Source organism: Schistocerca gregaria, chromosome 9 (assembly GCF_023897955.1).
Source record: "Schistocerca gregaria isolate iqSchGreg1 chromosome 9, iqSchGreg1.2, whole genome shotgun sequence".
In the NCBI taxonomy this organism is placed as follows: Eukaryota; Metazoa; Arthropoda; class Insecta; order Orthoptera; family Acrididae; genus Schistocerca; species Schistocerca gregaria.
The window spans coordinates 77,967,428-77,973,982 of record NC_064928.1 but is presented as its reverse complement, the minus strand read 5'-3'; positions in this window follow the sequence as shown (position 1 = coordinate 77,973,982).

Here is a 6,555-nt window from a genome sequence, read left to right as displayed (position 1 = left end):
CATGTAATTATATATTCTAAGGACATCTACTCTAAGTTACTCATGTTGGCAGCTGTTCTTGTTTCGAATTCTGGAATATTTAGTTCGTCTTCTTTGGTGAAGGAATTTCGGACGGCTGTGTTTAGTAACTGTTTTAACAGGACTGTCGTCGATAGTATTCTTGTTGCTCTCGCGCAGAGAAGGCATTGATTGTGTCTCGCCGCTAGCATACTTCACATACGACCAGAATATCGTTGTTTTATCTGCCAGGTTTCTAGATAAAGTCCGCGCTAAATTTCTAGCTTCTGTAAAAGATCGCCAATGTTGGGGATTCTGGGTTTAAATTTGGCATGTTTTTGTCAATGTTCCAGCAACTATGTACTGATCTCTTTTGTGTACCATCAAGGACCAGCTCTTTCGTTTGTTAATTTATTTGGTATATACACTCCTGGAAATGGAAAAAAGAACACATTGACACCGGTGTGTCAGACGCACCATACTTGCTCCGGACACTGCGAGAGGGCTGTACAAGCAATGATCACACGCACGGCACAGCGGACACACCAGGAACCGCGGTGTTGGCCGTCGAATGGCGCTAGCTGCGCAGCATTTGTGCACCGCCGCCGTCAGTGTCAGCCAGTTTGCCGTGGCATACGGAGCTCCATCGCAGTCTTTAACACTGGTAGCATGCCGCGACAGCGTGGACGTGAACCGTATGTGCAGTTGACGGACTTTGAGCGAGGGCGTATAGTGGGCATGCGGGACGCCGGGTGGATGTACCGCCGACTTGCTCAACACGTGGGGCGTGAGGTCTCCACAGTACATCGATGTTGTCGCCAGTGGTCGGCGGAAGGTGCACGTGCCTGTCGACCCGGGACCGGACTGCAGCGACGCACGGATGCACGACAAGACCGTAGGATCCTACGCAGTGCCGTAGGGGACCGCACCGCCACTTCCCAGCAAATTAGGGACACTGTTGCTCCTGGGGTATCGGCGAGGACCATTCGCAACCGTCTCCATGAAGCTGGGCTACGGTCCCGCACACCGTTAGGCCGTCTTCCGCTCACGCCCCAACATCGTGCAGCCCGCCTCCAGTGGTGCCGCGACAGGCGTGAATGGAGGGACGAATGGAGACGTGTCGTCTTCATCGATGAGAGTCACTTCTGCCTTGGTGCCAATGATGGTCGTATGTGTGTTTGGCGCCGTGCAGGTGAGCGCCACAATCAGGACTGCATACGACCGAGGCACACAGGGCCAACACCCGGCATCATGGTGTGGGGAGCGATCTCCTACACTGGCCGTACACCTCTGGTGATCGTTGAGGGGACACTGAATAGTGCACGGTACATCCAAACCGTCATCGAACCCATCGTTCTACCATTCCTAGACCGGCAAGGGAACTTGCTGTTCCAACGGGACAATGAACGTCCGCATGTATCCCGTGCTACCCAACGTGCTCTACAAGGTGTAAGTCAACTACCCTGGCCTGCAAGATCTCTGGATCTGTCCCCCATTGAGCATGTTTGGGACAGGATGAAGCGTCGTCTCACGCGGTCTGCACGTCCAGCACGAACGCTGGTCCAACTGAGGCGCCAGGTGGAAATGGCATGGCAAGCCGTTCCACAGGACTACATCCAGCATCTCTACGATCGTCTCCATGGGAGAATAGCAGCCTGCATTGCTGCGAAAGGTGGATAAACACTGTACTAGTGCCGACATTGTGCATGCTCTGTTGCCTGTGTCTATGTGCCTGTGGTTCTGTCAGTGTGATCATGTGATGTATCTGACCCCAGGAATGTGTCAATAAAGTTTCCCCTTCATGGGACAATGAATTCACGGTGTTCTTATTTCAATTTCCAGGAGTGTATCTCTCAATTGCTGTCGATACTATTTCTTTGAATTCAACCCACATCTGGTTTACAGACGACAAGCCACTCTCTCACTTATATTTATATTCAACGCTATTCTTTAATGTTGTTATTGCATCCAACACATCATTTTTGTGTGACAACAGGAAGTTATTACCATGAACAAGTACTGACGGCAGCATGTGCATTGTTAATGCATGTGGTACCTTGATGGTAGCTCTCCTTTGAACTGTATTTTCTGGAGTTGAGAACAAGCAGGCGGTTTGCTTATTTAACAGTAAATCTTGTAGTGGAAAGTTGGTGCTTGCAAACCTTATGCAGCTTTTAGGAAGAAGAACATCTCCAAGCACATACTGAGGAAGGAACGATGGCCCCAAGAATTTCTCGCACCAGTGAGCAGACAATGCTTTCGGCCAAAGCTGTGAAAAACTGCCCACCTGGATCTACATGTTAGGCGTTTCAGGCCATGGCAAGGATAGGGGCACAGGAGAGAAGATGGTCACCTGGCTAAAGGCGTTTCGACAGTCTCGTAAACGCCCATTGGATAAAGAACTGGAGTTCATAAATATCCGCGAGTTTCCATTTTCACCTTGGACGAGACTTTATCGATGAGCCCATTAGGTGTGTTGATCCTCTGCTTGCCGTGTTTTTTGGGAAGTCTCAGCCCTTTGGAAGAATTTTAGGATGGAACGCAACATTTACGGCGGCACTGAAATGGTCTATGTTGGGACACAAGACCACTTCTCTTAGTTTGGCTGTGGACCCTGGTCGGGCATATTGTAGCGTTCAGGTAGTCTCTGTGGTAAATATGTTGTTCACTTTAGGCCTGAAGAAGAACTTAAAACATGGTGCCTAGTGTGTCCACGGGAAAAACAATTTGGGAACGTAAAGGCGCGTTTACACTGAGTTGAGAACATGTTTTTGTTCGGAACATTGTGTGCAACGTGTTCCCTCAACATATTGCCAACATTGTTCGTTGTTCGGAATCCCGTTTACACTAGCGACCAACATTTCTACGTATTCGCATAGTCTGCTGCGGTGAACTGATAGGTTACTTTGTGTATTCACATCAAGAGATACGCTATGTCAAGTGAAGAGGAAGAATTAATGACATTCGGTGCTGCATTAACAATACTTAACGAAATGAACAGACGAAGGAAGCGACGTAGTAGTCGTCGGTGGACCAAAACATACTGTAGAAGACGAGGCGGCAGTGACGTGCTTTGTGAGCTGAATTTGGAAGACGGCTCTGGCTTTCGTAACTTCAGTGGGATGTCGCCGTTAGATTTTGAAATTTTGTTCAATATTATAGGACCAGTTGTTTCAAAGAAAGACACAAATTTCAAAAAAACAATCCCTGTGAACTTCGTTTTCTGGCATCACGAGACTCCTACCAAGCCAACCATATCTCAAATAGTACCATAGCATCCACGAAACGTAGATATTTAAATCCAAACCACTTCGGTTCGTAAAGTGTGTCAGTACCACATCCAGATTTTTTACTTTCCTCTATTTTTCGTTTCTCTCGTCGGTACTGAGACAAGAGAGAGTTAATTTTTTTGTCCACGTCACTGCTGCTGGTGCCAAACGCCGCAGCAACTTCTTGTAATGAATTACGTTTGATTTCAGTATTTTTGTAACCTACGCAACGTACATTCCACAGGCACTCCTCTGCCTCGTAGAGCGACATCAGCTGGAAAATTTGGTCTCGTGACCGCTCCATTCGAAGTAAAAATGAAGGGACATCTCCGGTCGGTGTGGCCGAGCGGTTCTAGGCGCTTCAGTCTGGAACCGCGCGACCGCTACGGTCGCAGGTTCGAATCCTGCCTCGGGCATGGATGTGTGTGATGTCTTTAGGTTAGTTACGTTTAAGTAGTTGTAAGTTCTAGTGGACTGATGACCTCAGAAGTTAAGTCCGATAGTGCTCACAGCCATTTGATGCAAATGCCGCACATAATTTCTCTGCAGACCCTTGCACCACAACCGTCACCCGAGATAGCGCAACGCATCGAGCAAGGGGTGTAGAATTGCTGCTTTGTCCGCCCCGATAGCTGAGTGGTCAGCGTGACGGATTGCCGTCCTACGGGCCCGGGTTCGATTCCCGGCGGGGTCAGGGATTTTCACCTGTCTCGAGGTGACTGGGTGTTGTTGTGTCAGCATCATCATTCATCCCCATTACGGTCGGAGGAAGGCAATGGCAAACCACCTCCACTAGGAACTTGCCTAGTAAGGCGGCGCGTGTCTCCCGCGTCGCTCTCCTACGCTCTGTAAAGGAGTATGGTACTCACCATCATCATCAATTATACGACCACCATTTCATTAAATTATTTTATCTTTCAAGTTTTATTTAATATTCTGATAAAAGTAATAACCTGCAATGCAGGCTAGCAACGAGAACTACAGTCAGAGGGTAGAATCAATTTAGCAAGTAAACAAGTGCCGGCCGCGGTGGTCTCGCGGTTCTAGGCGCGCAGTCCGGAACCGTGCGACTGCTACAGTCGCAGGTTCGACTCCTGCCTCGGGCATGGATGTGTGTGATGTCCTTAGGTTAGTTAGGTTTAAGTAGTTCTAAGTTCTAGGGGACTGATGACCACAGCAATTGAGTCCCATAGTGCTCAGAGCCATTTGTACCATTAGAAGTAAACAAGTGAAAGTTAATGTGATTGCTGTCAGGCTGTAAAATTACAGTTGCCTGTAGTCTTTCAAGACCAGTGTTGTCTTCCCCGTTGCACACTTATATTGTTTCCAGAATGAGATTTTCACTCTGCAGCGGAGTGTGCGCTGATATGAAACTTCCTGGCAGATTAAAACTGCGTGCCGGATCAAGACACGAACTCGGGACCTTTACCTTTTCTGGGCAAGTTCTCTACCATCTGAGCTACCCAGAGTGAAAATTTCATTCTGGAAACATCCCCGAGGCTGTGCGTAAGCCATGTCTCAACAATATCCTTTCTTCCAGTAGTGCTAGTTCTGCAAGGTTCGCAGGAGAGCTTCTGTGAAGTTTGCAAGGTAGGAGACGAGGTACTGGTGGAATTGAGGCGAGGGGTCGCGAGTCGTCCTTGGGCAGCTCAGATGGTAGAGCACTTGCTCGCGAAAGGCAAAGGTCCCGGGTTCGAGTCTCGGTCCGGAACGAAATTTTAATCTGTCAGGAAGTTTCACCTACATTGTTAATTTGGAGGGAGTGGAGAGTGTCACTCAGGAAGGCGTCAAGCCAATTTTTATCTGATTTTATGAGTAGGTTTATTTTTAGTTTATTTTTGGAGGGTTTGGGAGTTGCGGTGTTCAGTTCCGCTACACAGTCCAATGTTCGCCTATCTCTGTATCCGTTTTGAGGCTCTTTGTTAGCTCAACAAGTGGAACCATGCAGGCTGTAATCAACAAAAAGCCGATTACAAAAAAAAAAGGGTCAAATGGGCCTGAGCACTATGGGTCTTCCGAGGTCATCAGTCCCCTAGAACTTAGAACTACTTAAACCTAACTAACCTAAGGACATCACACACATCCATGCCCGAGGCAGGACTCGAACCTGCGGCCATAGCAGCCGCGTGGTTCCAGACTGGAGCGCCTAGAACAGCTAGGCCACAGCGACCGGCCTTTATTAGCTCCAGGCTATCTGTTCCTAAGAGGTAAACTGAGTTTTCACAACCGTTTATTATTCGAATGCGCTCATGAACCAATCGCTCGAAACAGTTTTCAGAGAATGTGCTTATCAGAATTTTGTATGATATTTTGTGCCTATCTCCAGATTTGATCATGTACACTGAGCAGCCAGAATATTATGACCATCGATCTACTATCGGTATAAACCCGTCCAGGCAATACCAGTGTCACATGGGGAGGAATGACCGCTAGTGAGTCACACACACGGTGTGTGTCGTATCAGTGAGCATGCTGTCCGGGTAGAACTGGGAAGGCAAGCAAGCGATTAGAGGTTGACCAAGTACCTTTTACAAATACCTTCAAATCCTACAAGGCTACGCGCTCTGCCTCACCTATCGCATCCGTCTCCCCTCCCCCAAGCGGATCCTCTGTGACCTTATTCCGTTCCCGCACCTCCTTCGTTTCCTTGAACAGATACAGATCCTCTACACCTCCCATCCGCTCCATCTACCCCTCCTACCAACTCTAATCCTCCTCTCCTGCACCCTGTGGTTTTCACCCTCTCTCCCTTCCTCCCTCCCTCCTTCCCTGGGCTTCCCCAACCCCCTACCTTTTCTCCTCTCCCCTCCCTTCTCCACTGCCACTGGCATCTACACACTCCCCTCTCCTTCCGCCCCCCCCCCCCTTCTTTCCCTTTTTGGCAGGTCACCAGACTCGCACACAAATAGTGAAGTTTCACGCGCCGGAGACCATCGCCTAGTGTTTGTTTGTGTGTCATCGTGTTCATGTTCAACTGTTCCAGTGTTACTCGTTTGTGCTCCAACGTTGGCGTGAGCCATCTGTCGTCGCTGTGCATGTCCACGTGTCTGAACATTTTTATTTTGGACTCTGAGCCTGTGAACCGCTCCGTATGTTTTATTTTTGTATGTCTACGTTTGTATATCCACCCTGTCTGTTCTGCGATTGTCTTCTTTTGTCTCACTAGTTTTCTCTGTGGCCGAAGAGCGGCGTAATGTGCCGCTGCTGGCCTACCTGTATCAGGTGGAAATTAACAATAAAGAAAAAAAAAAGTTGACCGAGGGAAGACTGTGATGACCCAGAGGCTCAG